The following is a 13,635-nucleotide window of genomic DNA, read 5'->3' on the forward strand; positions in this document are numbered from 1 at the left end:
CTCTTTAAACATTTTTTTAAAATTATTTTAAATTATATGTGTGTGAGAGAGAGAATCTCCCATCCTCTGATTCACTCCCCAAATGCCTACAATAGCCTAGGATGGGCCAAGCCAAAGGCAGGAGCCAGTATTCCATCTGAGTTTCCCACATGGGAGGCTATGGGAAACAGCATGCATCTGCTGCCCCCAGGGTGTGCAGTAGCAAGAAGCTGGATGTGAAGTGTGGAGCCGAGACTCCAGCCGGGCCCTCCAGGGTGGGAAGCCGGCATTCCAGGGGACGTCTTAACTGCTGTACCAAACACCTGTCGTGAAGCCTGGCTTTTAAATGCCACACACGGGGGTCAGCATTTGGCTTGCAGTTAAGACACCCACGTCCCGCGTCCGGGTGCTTGGGCCTGATTCCTGCCTCTGGCTCCCGACGACTTCCAGCGGGCACAGACCTTGGGAAGCAGCAGTGGTGGTGCGAGTGACTGCGTTCCTGCCGCCCTCGTGGGCGGTCTGGCTCCTGGCTCAGCCTGCGCTTGGGGCGTGGGCCAGTAGGTGGGAGCTCTGTCTGTCTGTCTCTCTAATTAATTAACTAAACATACATAAGTCAATGTCACACATCTCCTTATTCTCCCTAGAAAAGTAGATCCATGGAAAAATAAAGTCTAAAGAAGCAAAGCCAGGGTTTATCAGGCAGTGTTGGGAGGATGTGCAGTGGCTGCCAAGAAGGGTCCCAATCTTTGTCCTAAAACTTTTACAGAACTGCCAAGGCTTGGTGTTCTTCACTTCCTGGTTGTCTAGGTGAAGATACAACAGTTTGGATAATGTAACAAAAGAGCATGGGAGACAGTGGAGAAGTGGTAGAATGTTCTAGCTTTAGGGTCACCCCATTCATGGACTCCAGTCTTTTTTTTTTTTTTTTTTAAAGAAACAGAACTTCTTTTACTATTATTACTATTATTGTTATTTAAAGATTTATTTTAGTTATTTGAAAGGGAGAGTTACAGAGAGGGAGAAATAGAAAGGGAGATCTTCCATCCGCTGGTTCACTCCCCAAATGGGTGCACTGGCCTGGAGCTTCATCTGAGTCTCCCATATAGGTACAGGGTCCCAAGGAGTTGGGCCGTCTTCCACTGCTCTCCAGGGCATATTAGTAGGGAGCCGGATCAGAAGTGGAGCAGCCGAGACTTGAACCGGTGTCCATATGGGATGCTGGTGGTGTAGGTGGCAGCTTAACCTGCTATGCTACAATGCTAGCACCTGCCACAGAACTTCTTGTTTATACAGATGCTTATCAGAAACCCAATATAATATGTTTAAAAAAACATGGCTGGGGGCTGGCACCATGGCACAGCAGGTTAATCCTCCGCCTGCAGCACCAGCATCTTATGTGGGCGCCAGTTCACTTCCCAGCTGCTCTTCTTCTGATCCAGCTCTCTGCTATGGCCTGGGAAAGCAGTACAAGATGGCCCAAGTGCTTGGGCCCCTGAACCCATATGGGAGACTGGGAAGAAGCACCTGGCTTCTGGCTTTGGATCAGTGCAGCTCTGGCCATTGCGTCCATTTGGGGAGTGAACCAGCAGATGGAAGACCTTTCTCTGTCTTTCCCTCTATCTGTAACTCTACCTCTCAAATAAATAAATAAATAATATTTTTTTAAAAAAGAAAACATGGCTGGAGAGCTGTAATCCCTCACCTGCTTAAGGACTCCTAGAGTTCAAAAACCACTTATCTGGAGCTGGTATTAAAGCATTGCCCGTGATGCCAGCATCCCATATCTGAACATTGGGTCAAGTCCCAGCTGCTCTGCTTCAGACCCAGCTCTCTGCTATGGCCTGGGAAAGCAGGGGAAGATGGCCCAAGTGCTTGGGCCCCTGCCACCCATTGGGAGACCTGGATGGAATTCCTGGCTCCTGGCTTTGGCTTGGCCCAGTTCCAGCAACTGTCATCATTTGGGAGTGAACCAGTGGATGGAAGATCTCACTCTCTTTCTGTTACTGCCTTTCAAATAAATAAATAAATCTTAAAAAACAAACAAAAATACATTGATCTGCCTTAACCTCCTCACTTTATAAACAAGGAAAATTGCATCCCGGGAAGGGGAGGGATGCAGGCCTCAGCCCACACTGCAGGCGAGTGGGAGGTTTGTTCTGGGAGCAGGATTGCCAGCTAGGTGCTGTACTTGCATGTTAATTTCACCTTCAAACCACAGCTTCTGGGAAGGAAATAAAGCCACTTACGTATATTGTAAAGATGAACTTAAAATTAGATAACTTAAAATTAAGTTTATTGAGCTACAATTTACATACACCAGGGAACATACACACATTTTTTAAGTGTGCCTTTCGATGAGTTTGACCTTGTGTAAAAATCATAACAATGAAAATATAGAACATGGTCATTGCCCTGAAAGTTCCCCTTGTTCCCCATCCCACTTGACGTCCTATCTGCCCTTGGTCCCAGGCGATTTATTTGAATGTAGAGAGAGACAGAGATCTCCCATCTGTTGGTTTACTCCCCAAGTGCACACAATGGCCGGTAGCCAGGAATTCAATCTGGGTCTCCCATGTGGGTGATGACAACCCAAGAACCTGAACCATCACTCGCTGCCTCCCAGGGTGCACGTTGTTGGGAAGCTGGAATGAAGAACAGAGCTGGAACTCAAACCCAGGGACTCTGATACAAGATGCAGGCATCCCGAGAAGGCATCTTAACTTCTGTGCCAAGTGCCTACCTACTGTTTCTGTTGGTCAAGTTCATCCATATTTTTGTGTATATCTGTAATTCTTTTCTTTTTATTGCCAAATAGTAGCCTTTGTATGGTATGCTGTCTAATTCTACATGTCAGCTTGACTGGGCCATACGGTGCCCATGCATTTTGTTAGCCATTATTCTGAGTGTGTCTCTTGAGTGTGCGTTGGAGAAGATTAACATTTGAATCAGTATATCGAGTAAGGAGATTGTCCTCCTCATTGTGGATGAAACTCACCCAGTAAATTGAAGATTTGAATAGAACAGACATGGGGGCGAGAGGGAACCCAGCCTGCCTGACTGCTCGGGCTTGCTCCCCTGACTTCAGTGGATATGCATCGTCAGCGCTCCTGGGCTCCAACTTGGGAGCTGCAGATCTTGGGACTTCTCAGCTACCATGATTTCATGAACCAACTTCTTAGAATAAATCTTATTCTGCCTCCATCTCCATCTCCATCATCTCCATCATCTCCACCTCCACCTCCATCTCCACCTCCACCTCCACCTCCACCTCCACCTCCACCTCCACCTCCATCTCCATCTCCACCTCCATCTCCATCTCCATCATCTCCATCATCTCCACCTCCACCTCCATCTCCACCTCCACCTCCATCTCCACCTCCATCTCCACCTCCATCTCCATCTCCATCATCTCCACCTCCATCTCCACCTCCACCTCCATCTCCATCTCCACCTCCATCTCCACCTCCATCTCCATCTCCACCTCCACCTCCACCTCCATCTCCATCTCCACCTCCATCTCCACCTCCACCTCCATCTCCATCTCCACCTCCATCTCCATCATCTCCATCATCTCCACCTCCACCTCCATCTCGAGCCTATTGGCTCTGTTCCCCTGGAGAACTCTAACTCACACAGTTGTTCTATACTTTGCTTATTGATTCGAGTTGCTTCCAGTATGGGGCCATTATGAATGAAGCTTCTGTGAACATCTGTGCACATGTCTTTTTGTGGATACTTACCTTCATTTTCAGGGGTAAATATGTAGCAGTAGAATTACGAGGTCCTGTGGTGAGTCCTCGGGGAAGCAGAGCCAAGTTGGAATGAGAAACGCAAGAACTGTGTTGTGAATGCCTGTGAAATGGAGGGGGAAAGGGAGCATGAGGAGGCAAGGGCGTGCCCTTAGCAGGTGCGCCTTGGCAAGGCGAGGGGAAGGGAGGCCGTGGGAGGAGAACCTCCTGCTTTGGAACAGCTCTGAGAAAGTTTCTACAGCTCCACAGAGAGCCCGGCACAGAAATCACTCGGCGATCACCTCCGGGCATGGAAGTGGCCAGGCCGCATCCCACCATGCTCAGTCTTTGGCTGGGACCACTGGGAGAGCACGGCCTCAGCCCCGGTGCCGCAGTGGATCCTGGAGGGCCCGTAGCCCAGGCTGATCTTGAGTTACAATCACTGTTGAAGGCAGATCTAAGAGGCAGTTCCTTGGCATCCAGGCCTTGCTCCACCAAGAGCCCTTCCACACCCTGCACTCATCCTCTCCCTCCTCCGTCACCCCCACCAGCCTGCTGTCACCTCTGTGAATCTTGATGGCTTGCTCAGTGGTGGTCTGAGCCCCTGATCACTAGCCCTTGAAGGGTGGTGGACTATGGATTATTTTGAGCTAAAGGCACTAGAAAGCCAGCAGGTGCCGGAAGGGCAGGCTCACCTCCCCCTTTCTTCCTGAAAGCAGTTGATGAAACTCCCACATGCAAGATGCCCTCCTACACCGCAGGAAAGAGTCGTTCTCCTCACCAGAGAGGAGGCGGCAAGGCCAACAGAAGTCTTCACAAACAGATTCTGTTAAAATACATCTTATCTTCCTCAGACTCCCAGGATCTTTTAGTTACTTTTCCACAATGGCTACTCTTTGTTCAACCTGGCACCCAAGCCCTTGGACCTGCTTGCTGGCTGATTTTCCTGTAGGGGTTCTCAAATCCATGAGAGAATCTGTTTGCTTTCCTCCTGCTGGCCTCTTTTATATTGGTTGAATTCTTAGGCTCCACTGGGGATCCTGAGTTTTGCCTTCTCTGTTCCCTTCTCAGGCCAGGCTTACAGCACCTGTGCATTCTTTTTACAGCTGGCAAAGGCTATCATGAGGCACCTATGTGGATCCTTTGGTATATAAGTCAGTTTCTCATCACTACAATAAAATACCTGAGACAGTCAAATATAATTTTATTTTTTAAAATATTTATTTATTTATTTATTTGAAATTCAGAGTTACACACAGAGAGAAGGAGAGGTAGAGAGATAGAGAGGTCTTCTATCCACTGGTTCATTCCCCCATTTGGCTGCATCAGCTGGAGCTGCACTGATCCAAAGCCAGAAGCCAGGTGCTTCTTCCCGTCTCCCATTTGGGTGCAGGGGCCCAAGGACTTGGGCCATCTTGTACTGCTTTCCCAGGCCATAGCAGAGAGCTGGATCAGAAGTGGAGCAGCCGGGATTCGAACCAGCTCCCATATGGGATGCCAGCCCTGCAGGCAGCAGCTTTACCCGCTATGCCTCAGCACCGGCCCCCAAACTTCATTTTATTTTTTAAAAATTTTTCTTTCTTTTAATTTTATTTGAAAGGTAGAGACAGAAACAGAGATCTTCAAATGCCCTCAGTAGGCCAGGCTGAGGTCAGGCGCTCAGAATGCCATCTGGATCTTCCCCATGGGTGTCAGTAACCCAGGTACTTGAGCCATCATCTGCTGCTGTGTCCCAGGATGCACCATAACTAGAACCTGGATTGGAAGTGCAGGAGCCAGAACTAAAACCAGGCACTCTCATATGGGAATGCTGATGTCCCAAGTGGCCAGTTAACCACTGAGCCAAGTACCTACCGGGTAGTCTAACTTTATAAAGGAAACATTTCTGTTTCAGCTCATGGCTTTGGAGGTTCATTGTCCAAGATCAAGCAGGCCCTGTTGGTTTGGCCTTTTGCTGCTGGTGGTGTTCTCGCTGGCAGAATCCTGAGACAGCACAAAGCATCATGTGACAAGAGGGAGCATGTAGCATAGTGGGTAAAGCTGCCGCCTGCAGTGCTGGCATCCCATATGGGCACCAGTTTGAGTCCTGGCTACTCCACTTCTGATCCAGCTCTCTGCTATGGCCTGGGAAAGCAGTGGAAGATGGCCCAAGTCCTTGGGCCCCTGCATCCATGTGGGAGACCCGGAGGAAGCTCCTGGCTCCTGGCTTTGGATGAGTGCAGCACCGGTTGTTGTGGCCTACTGGGGAATGAACCAGCAGATGGATGACCTCTCTCTCTCTCTCTCTCTCTCCCTCCCTCCCTCCCTCTCTTCTCTCTGTGTAACTCTGGCTTTCCAATAAATAAAAAAATCTTTTTTTTTTTAAAGGAGGGAGCGTGTGAGTCTACCTATATCCATGTGGTCTCTTATAAAGCAACCAGGATTTAATCATGGGAGCTCTACCCTAATGACCTGACCCAATCCTATCATTCAAAGGCTCTGCCCCAAGACAACATGATTGGATAAAGTTCACACCCTTTTACCCAAGGGAAATGAAATCAGCATATGAAAGAGTTATCTGTACTCCCATGTTTATTGCAGCTCAATTCACAATAGTTAAGATATGGAATCAACCCAAATGTCCATCAATTGGAGATTGGATAAAGAAATTATGGGATACGGACACCATAGAATACTACACAATGGTTAAAAAAAAAATAGAAGTCCTATCATTTGCAGCAAAATGGATGAAAACATCATACTTAGTGTAACAAGCCAGTCCCAAAAGGACAAATAGCGTATGTTCTGATCTGTGATAACTAATAGAGCACCTAAAAGGTAATCTATAGAAGTAAAGTTGATACTTTGAGATGCAATGACTTTGAAGAGCCCTTGTCTTGACTGTTGAGGAACAGTTTGTTTTTTCATACTATTTGTTGAACTCTACTTAATATAGAGTTAATTGTATGTGTATCAAGTTAATTGAAAACAGATCTTAGTAAAATAAGAATGGGAATAGGAGAGGGAGGAGGAAGAGGGGTGGGAGGGCAGATTGGATGGGAAGAATCACTTTATTCCTAAAGTTGTATTTATGAAATGCATGAAGTTTGTGTTCCTTAAATAAAAGGTTTCTGGGGAAAAATAGAAACAATAATATAAAGTTCACACCCTTTTACTACTATCAACATAAGGTTTTGGAGACCATAAAGCAATGTACTCAAAGGAAATGTAAACAGATGTTTAAACAAAATCTTGGGGGGGGGGGGGCTGGCATTGTGGTGTAGCAGGTAAAGCGGCCACTTGTGACGCCAGCATCCCATATGGGTGCTGGTTTGAGTCCTGACTGTTCCACTTGCAATCCAGCTCCCTGCTAATGGCCTGGGGAAGCAGTAGAAGATGGCCCAAATCCTTGGGCCCTGTACTTGTGTGGGAAACCTGGAAGAAGCTCCTGGCTCCTGGCTTTGGATTGGCCCAGGTCTGGCCGTCGTGGCCATTTGGGGAGTGAACCAGCAGATGGAAGACCTCTGTATTTCCCTCTCTCTGTCTGTAATTCTGCCTCTCAAGTAAAATAAATAAATCTTAAGAAAAAAATTTAAAAAATAAAATCTTGTTTGTGGGGCAAATGTTTTACGCAGTGGTTAAGAGATCGCTTGGATGTCATCCCATATCAGAGTGCTTTGGTTCCTTTCCTGGCTCTACTTGGAATTCCAGCATTTTGTTGATGCATATCCTGGGAGGCTATGAGTGATGGCTTTAATCCTTGAACCCTTGACACCCAGGTGGGAGATGCAGATTGAGTTCTGGGCGCTTGGTTTTGGCCTAGTCCATCTCTGACTATTGTGGGCATTTGGGGCGTGAACCTAAAATGGAAAGACTCTGTTTCTAAACCTTGCGCACAAATGTTCATAACAGCACTATTCATAATAGCCAAAAGATAGAAGCAATCCAGGTACCCACCAACTGATAGATTATTAAAATATGGTGTATTCATACAATGGGATTTATTAAGTCATAAAAAGGAATGCTACAACATGGATGAACCTAAAAATATTATGTTAAATGAAGAAAAGACACCAATGGACACATATAGTATGATTCCATTTGTATGAAATGGCTATACAAATACAAAAATCCATAGAGACAGAAGGAAGGGGAGAGGGAGAAATGAGGAGCCACAGAGGTAGAAAATTGCCTTTTGGGAAAATGGAATGGTGATTAAAAAAAATTCTTGAACCACATAGGGTAATGATTGCACAGCATTGTGAATGTACTAAATGCCACTGACCTCTATACTTTAGAATGGTTAAAACAGCAAATTTATGTTATGTGTGCTTTAGCATGATTGAAAAAAAAAAAACAGGCAATATGGATATTTTGACTTTTTTTTTTTTGACAGGCAGAGTGGACAGTGAGAGAGAGAGAGACAGAGAGAAAGGTCTTCCTTTGCCGTTGGTTCACCCTCCAGTGGCCGCCGCGGCTGGCGCGCTGTGGCCGGCGCACTGTGCTGATCCGATGGCAGGAGCCAGGTGCTTCTCCTGGTCTCCCATGGGGTGCAGGGCCCAAGCACTTGGGCCATCCTCCACTGCACTCCCTGGCCACAGCAGAGAGCTGGCCTGGAAGAGGGGCAACTGGGACAGAATCCGGCGCCCCGACCGGGACTAGAACCTGGTGTGCCGGCGCCGCTAGGTGTATTTTGATTTTGACATATTAATTCACCCAAAACATGAACGTGGAGTATCTTTCCATCTTTTTCTGTCCTCTTCAATTTCCTTCTTTCTTTCTTTCTTTCTTTCTTTCTTTCTTTCTTTCTTTCTTTCTTTCTTTCTTTCTTTCTTTCTTTCTTTCCTTCTTTCCTTCTTTCCTTCTTTCCTTCTTTCCTTCTTTCTTTCTGTCTGGCAGAGTGGACAGTGAGAGAGAGAGAGAGAGAAAGGTCTTCCTTTTGCCATTGGTTCACCCTCCAATGGCCACTGCGGCCGGCGCGCTGCGCTGATACGAAGCCAGGAGCCAAGTACTTGGGCCATCCTCCACTGTACTCCTGGGCCACAGCAGAGAGCTGGCCTGGAAGAAGGGCAACCGGGACAGAATCCGGTGCCTTGGCCGGAACTAGAACCCACAGTGCCGGCGCCGCAGGCGGAGGATTAGCCTATTGAGCCACAGCGCCGGCCTGTTCTCTTCAATTTCCTTCATCAATGTTTCATACTTTTTACTGTAGAGATCTTTTACCTCTTTAGTTAAATTTATTCACTGTGGTGTAGCAGGTAAAGCTGCCGCCTGCAGTGCCAACATCCCGTATGGGCATCGGTTGGAATCCCGGCTGCTCCACTTCCGATCCAGCTCTCTGCTATGGCCTGGGAAAGCAGTAGAAGATGGCCCAAGTCTTTGGGCCCCTGTGCTCGCGAGGGAGACCTGGAAGAAGCTCCTGGCTCCTGGCTTCAGATTGGTGCAGCTCAGGCAGTTGCAGCCATCTGGGGAGTGAACTAGCAGATGGAAGACCTCTCTCTCTCTCTCTCTCTCTGTGCCTCTGCCTCTCTGTAACTCTGCTTTTCAAATAAATAAATAAATCTTTTAAAAATTATTTCTGGATATTTTAATTTTTGTTGCTATTGTAAATGGGATTGCTTTCTTGATTTCTTTTTCAGATTATTTACTATTGGTGTATTGAAATGCAACTGGCTTCTGTATATTGATTTTGTATTGTGCATCTTTGCAGAATTAGTTTATTTGTTCTAATAATTTTTTGGTGGATTCTTTGAGCTTTTATTTTTTTTAAAGATTTATTTATTTATTTGAAAATCAGAGTTACACAGAGAGAGGAGAGGCAGAGAGAGAGGTAGAGACAAAGAGGTCTTCCATCTGCTGGTTCACTCCCCAGATGGCCACAACAGCCAGTGCTGTGCCAATCCGAAGCCAGGATCCAGGAGCTTCTTCTGGGTCTCCCATGCGGGTGCAGGGGCCTAAGGACTTGGGCCATCTTCTACTGCTTTCCCAGGCCATAGCAGAGAGCTGGATTGGAAGAGGAGCTGCCGGGACTAGTACCGGCGCCCATATGGGGTGCCAGCACTTCAGGCCAGGGCTTTAACCTGCTGCGCCACAGCGCCAGCCCCCTTTGAGCTTTTCTGTATCTAGGAGCATGTTGTCTGCCAATAGTGACAATTTGACTTCCTCCTTTCTAATTTGGATGGCCTTTCTTTCTTTCTCTTTCCTGATGGCTCTGGCCAGGACCTCCAGTATTATGCTGAATAAAAGTGGTGGAGGTCCATGTCTTATTCAAGATCATGAAGAGAAAGTGTTCACCTTTTCTCCATTCAGTGTGATATTAGCTATGGGTTTGTTATGTATGGCCGTTTCACATTCAGATACATTCTTTCTATACCTAGCTTGTTCAGAATTTTTTTAATCATGAAGGAATGTTGAATTATCAAATATGCTTTCTGTATCTGTTGAGATGCTCATATGGGTTTTGTCCTTCATTCTGTGAATGTGATGTATCATATTTATTGATTTGTGAATGTTGCATCCTTGGGATATATCCCACCACTAATATGGTTGAAATATCCTACTACCCAAAGTGATCTACAGATTCAGCACAATTCCTGTCAAAATACCAAAGGCTTTCTCCACAGGCTAGAAGACACAATCCTGAAACTCATATGGAGCCACAAAAATAGGCAAAGCAATTTTGAGCAAAAAGAACAAAGCTTGAGACATATTACCTGAATTCAAAATATACTACATAGCTAAAGCACTCAAAACAGCATAGTGTTGGCATATAGACACATAGATCAGTGGAACCAAAGAGAGAGCTCAGATATAAACCATGCATATGTAGACAACTGATTTTTGACAAAGATGTTAAAAACAAGTCTTTTCTATAAATGGTGCTGGGAAAATTGGATATTCAGATGGGGAAGAATTAAACTAGAAGTCACCTTTCTCATTCTGACTATAAACAGAAAATCAACTCAAAATGGATTAAAGACTTAAATGTGAGACATAAAACTACTACAAGAGAACATAGGGGAAATGTTTCATGACATTGGATTGGGCAAGAATTTTTTGGATAAGATCCCTCAAAGCACAGACAACTAAAGCAAAAATAGACAAGTGGGAGTACATCAAGCTAAGACATTTCTGCAAAACAAAGGAAGCAGTGAACAGACAACCTACAGATGAGAGGAAATAACTTGTGAAGTATACATGTGGTAAAGGATTAGTATCCAGAGTACATAAGGAACTCAACTCAACAGCAACAAAACAAAGCAAAACAATCTTATCTTTAAAATGGACGAAAGACCTAAATAGACATTTCTCAAAAGAAGGCCAACAGATACATGAAAAAATTCTCAACACCACTAATCATCAGGGAATTGCAAATAAAAATCATAATGAGATACTACCTTACTCCACTTAGGATGGCTATTATAAAAAAGACAAAAAGTGCTGGTGAGGATGTTGAGAAAAGGAAACCCTTGTATACTGTTGGTGGGATGTAAATTAGTATGACCATTGTGGAAAACAATTTAGAGGTTCCTCAAAGACATTAAAACTAGAACTACTCTGTGACTCAGCATTCTTACTACTGGACACACACCCAAAGGAAATGAAGTCGGAATATTCTGTCGAAGAGATACCTGCACTCTCATGTTCTTGCAGTGCTAGTCACAACAGCCAAGATGTAGAATCAGCCTAAGGTGATTGGGAGATGAGTAGATAAAGAAAATGTAATATATATATGTGTGTATATATTTATATATATATATATACATAATGGAATATTGTTTCATATGAAAAGATGAAATCCTGTCATTTGCAACAACATGGATGCAGCTGGAGGACATTACACTAGGTGAAGTAAGTCAGACACAGAAGGATAATTGCTGTGTGGCCACCCATATGTGGAAGAGAAATAAATCGATCTCATGGAAGTAGAGGGTAGCATCGTGATTACCAGAGGCTAAGGGTGAGTGATGGCAGAGGATGGGAAGAGGTAGGTCGACAGAAATAGGTGCTGGTGATCTATAGCACAGTAGAGTAACTAGTTAATAATAATGCATTGCATTTTTTCAGTAGCTCAAAGAGATAATTTTGAATGTTTTACAAAGAAATGCTAGATGTTTAAGGTGATGAATATGCTTATTACTTGATTGGATCATTACACAATGTATACAGGTTTTGAAACATAACTGCACCCCATAATTTTGTACAATTATGTGTCAATTAAAACTGTTTTAAAGCCTATAAAATAGAACAAAATTTAATCTATTATTGAATTCATAATTCTTTCCAATTTACATTCTTCCCATTGGTATTCTTTCCAACTTTTCATTATAAAAACTGATCTTGGGGTCGGCGCTGTGTCACAGTGGGTTAAAGCCCTGGCCTGAATCAGCACCGGCATCCCATATGGGCGCCTATTCTAGTTCCAGCAGCTCCTCTTCCAATCCAGCTCTCTGCTATGGCCTGAGAGAGCAGTAGAAGATGGCCCAAGTCCTTAGGCCCCTGTACCTGCATAGGAGATCTGGAAGAAGCTCTTGGCTCCTAGCTTTGGATCGGCGCAGCTCTGGCCATTGTGGCCATCTGGGGAGTGAACCAGTGGATGGAAGACTTCTCTGTCTCTACCTCTCTCTCTGCCTCTCCTCTCTCTGTATAACTCTGATTTTCAAATAAATAAATAGATCTTTAAAAAAAAAAACTGATCTTGAGGTGAACATTGTTGAACAACATTTCAGGTGCAGAAAATCTTTTTAAAGATTTACTTATTTATTTGAAAGGTAGAGTTACAGAAAGAGAGAAGGAGGCTGGCACCGCGCCTCAATAGGCTAAACCTCTGCCTTGTGGCACCGGCACACCGGGTTCTAGTCCCAGTAGGGGCACCGGCTTCTGTCCCGGTTGCCCCTCTTCCAGGCCAGCTCTCTGCTGTGGCCTGGGAGTGCAGTGGAGGATGGTCCAAGTGCTTGGGCCCTGCACCAGCATAGGAGACCGGGAGAAGCACCTGGCTCCCGGCTTCGGATCAGCGCGGTATGCCGGCTGCAGCACGCCGGCCGTAGCGGCCATTGGAGGGTGAACCAATGGCAAAGGAAGACCTTTCTCTCTGCCTCTCTCTCTCACTGTCCACTCTGCCTGTCAAAAAGGAAAAAAAAAAAAAAAAAAAAAAAAAAAAAAGAGAAGGATACACACACACAGTGAGAGATCTTTTAACTGCTGGTTTACTTCCCAAATGGCTGCAACAGCTGGGGCTGGGCCAGGCCAAAGCCAGGAGCCTGGAACTCCATCCATGTCTCCTAAGTGGATGGCAGGTGTCTAAACTGCTTTCCTGGGTGCAATAGCAGGGAGCTGGATTGGAAGTGGAACAATCAGGACTCAAACCAGTGCCCATATAGGATGCCAGTGTCACAGGCAATGCTGGCCCTGGATGCACAAGGTTTTAAGAACACATTTCTAAGTATTGAATGGTTGAGTTGAATATGGGTAGTTTTAAGGACTCAATATACATGATCAAAATGCCTTTTGGAAAGGTTGCACCGGTTTCATTCTCATTATTCATTCAGTAAACACACAAGAAATGTGGCACTTACATTCTCATGCCGGGTATCATGGCAGACACCAGGATATATTGAAGAATAAGCCACAGGTCTTGGGAGTTTGAATGTGGCCTTCAGTTCTGTGTGATGGAAACGTGGCCTCTGATGCAGCTGTGTGGAGAGGTGGGATCTTGGAGAGGTGACAGGGTCAGGAAGACTCTGTCCTCATGATTAGATGAATCGTTTCATGGCTTGATGGATTGTGGGCTATCTTGGTAGTGGCCGTGTTATGAAAGCAAGCTCTATGGCACACTTGCCCTGTCTCACCAGGGGATGCCTCCTGTCATGTCATGACACAGCAAGTGTGCCCTTACCAGATGGCAAGCAGGTGTCTTCCGCATCATCAACCAGTGTCGGCACTCAGTTAT

This window comes from Lepus europaeus, chromosome 5 (assembly GCF_033115175.1).
Source record: "Lepus europaeus isolate LE1 chromosome 5, mLepTim1.pri, whole genome shotgun sequence".
In the NCBI taxonomy this organism is placed as follows: domain Eukaryota; kingdom Metazoa; phylum Chordata; class Mammalia; order Lagomorpha; family Leporidae; genus Lepus; species Lepus europaeus.